This window comes from Elaeis guineensis, chromosome 11 (assembly GCF_000442705.2).
Source record: "Elaeis guineensis isolate ETL-2024a chromosome 11, EG11, whole genome shotgun sequence".
Lineage (NCBI taxonomy): Eukaryota > Viridiplantae > Streptophyta > Magnoliopsida > Arecales > Arecaceae > Elaeis > Elaeis guineensis.
Genome location: NC_026003.2, coordinates 108040852 through 108043948, shown reverse-complemented (window position 1 = coordinate 108043948; position 3097 = coordinate 108040852).

Genomic DNA, 3097 nt, shown 5'->3' with positions numbered 1-3097 from the left:
ATCATTTTCTTTTCAGTATAGATCTACTACTCCTTGGAAATAACCTTTTTAGCCAAATTTGTTTGTACATTCACTTCTACCTTCTTGTCGCTATTCCACTGACATTCCGTGTGACATGATATTGGAGGCTTTATTTTTATTTATTTGCTTCTCCGTTTATTGATTTTTTTGTTTAGGCTGGGAAAAGTTAGGTCCCAGGTTACAATAGTTATCCTCGAAGTAAAGGAGCACTGAAGTCATTTGGAAACTAAATCAAAAGGCAGCTGAAAAATTATGATCCCAATGGATGGATCACCATATGCTAAACAGCTTCGCAGACACAATAACCTGGACATAAGAAATGCTTTCGGAGGAAAATTGACTCTGGTAAGATTAGAGCCAGAATTGGGCTTTCTCCGGTCAATCTATTACCAAGAGACTTCTAAGGGTTCCATTTGACCTTAAGATGACAGGTCAGGCAGGTATGATTGCAGGCAACTGGATAAGATAAACTTCCAATAACAGACATCTCAACCATTGTCTTGTTGACATTTTATTAACCTTTTTCTTTCTTGTTAAGATTGTGTCAATCACATAACAAATACAATTTCCATTTTGTCCAACATGCTCTAAATACTTGGAACAGAGGAACATTCAAAAAGAAATGTTCTAGAGTCCAAATTTACGTAACCACATCAATTCCATCCTCAGTGAATGGATGTGAGCTTCAGAACATAGAGGCTTGTGCAGAGCGTGCAATAAATTCCTGCTTTGGTAAAATCAGAGAGCACTAGCCTTTGGTACTTTTCACCACGGAACTCACTTTGGTTGTCAAAAAAAAAAAAAAAAAAAGGATATTTGCTAATAAAATGAGTGACTGGTGGGGGCATCTTGTTAAAAGGGCAGATCAGATGGAATTATTGTGACGCGGGATCTGTGATAACCTGATCCTAAAGGCCAGTTGCATGAATCCTAGAGTGGTCAAGGGAAAAAAAAAAACAAAAAAAAACAAACCACTGGAAGAAAACTCTTGACAAGAGCCTTCGTCTTTGATGGAATTCGGAAAGAAGCTGGAGTTCCAGGACAATTAAATCCTAAAACTTTCTTTAAATAGGCCCCCCATCCTTCTTCCATGATTCTCCATCGGAGATCATCGAGCTTTTTTCTCTTTTTCTTCCGATTTTTATCGGATTCCTTTCTTCATGCCCATCGAAAATTGAGACCGGAGATGGCACTGGAGCCAAGGTATGACCCCGATCCTTCCCCCTCTCTCTCTTCCCCTTCTTTTCTTAGCCTTAGGCACCACCATCAGCCACCCACTTTATCGAAAATCGACCAAAGAAGACCTCCCACCCACTTCTTCTATTTTTCGGTCCCTTTTTTCCTCTTGTTCTAGTTCCCGATGCAATCGCCTCTTGATGTCGAACTCTTGATCGGATCCTATAGTCTCCCTATGACACTTTTCGATAAAGTCATGGCCATCGGTGAACAGCCATGGATTGAAAAAAGCATAAATCCCTTATTTTTAGGCCTTTTCTCATGATTTTTCACTAGTCATCTCCTGCTCTATCACCGTCAGTCGTCAATGTCGGACCTTCGGCTGTGTCACCGCATCCCATTGGAGTATCAACCTCCACCCGTATTTTTCCTGTTCAGTCAAGAAAGGAAGAAAAAAGAAAAGAAAAAAAGAGAGGAAATGAAAAGAAAAGAAAAAAGAGAGAGAGAAGGGTTCTCTCTCTTGTCTCTCTCTCCTCTCTAGAATTTTTTTTTGTACCCTTTATCTTTCTCTCTCTGATAGATCCATGATTCCTAATATGAACTTGAGATGGTCTTTCTAAAAAGATCTAAAGTCGTTTTGATATCCGTGCATTATGTCAACCCTATCCCGATCATATCAAGTATCTTTGAAATCCATTATTGATGAACCATATTGATTGATTTTGGTCTTGATCCAATCCATGCTTCATGATTTCTTAATTAAGTCACTTAAATCTGACCCTCGAGTAGGAGGTCCTGAATTATCTTGATATTCGGACAGCCTATTGGATTGACCATCCAATCTACAGTCTTCTTTTCTTATGATTGAATTTATCAAATAGAAATTAATTACATTTTTTATATATTAAATAGGATCGATAAATTTGTCTAATAAATTTGAAGGACTAGATGGAAGAGGTAAGTAATCCCAACACTTCTTATTTTTTTTCAAATTATCATTTATTTTATCATAAAAAAATTATTTTATATTTTTATAGAATAAAGATCAAGCATATGTATTGTGAAACTCATGATTTATCATAAAATAGTGATTCTATGAATATTTTAATATGAATGACTTGTTTATAAAATATAAACTTCATATTTATGAAATTTATATTTTATCATGAAAAAAATAATTTTACAATTACTTTATTATTAAAAATTACTTATGGACTATGAGCTCTGTAAAATTATTTAGTATGTTATTTATGTATGATTTTAAAAAATATGATTCGATGAAAAATAATTTAAAAATATTTATTTTAAGAAATATAAAAACGACCCTCAGATAGCTATGCACGGTCCTCGTCAGTGGGTTACAGTAGCTTGGTATATGGCTCTCGCTAGTGGGTTGTAGTAGCTCGGCATATGATCTTCACTAGCGAGTTATAATAGCTTGGCATATAGCCCTCCGCAGCAGATTATAGTAGCTCGATATACAGCCCTTGTAAGTAGATTATAGTAATTGATATGATTTGATTATGGTCCTATCATGGGTATAAAGTGATCTTAGATTTTGTTTAAGTGAATTATTAAGAATTATGATATGACTAAAATAACAGATAATTTATGACTTTATTTATAAAGTTAATATGATTTATGACTTTATCTATAAAGTTAATATGATTTATGAATTTATTTATGTTATACATTGGAAACTATGTGTATATAAAATGCATGATTTATCCATATGCAAGAGCATTATTGATTTATGATATGCTATTATTATAAAATTTTTTTAATAATAATCATCTTCTTTAAATAATTTATTGATGTATATATAAATTTATGTTTGATCTGGATAAGATAATGTAAGCTTTACTTATTGAGTTGATATAGAGCATATATTTTTCTTTTT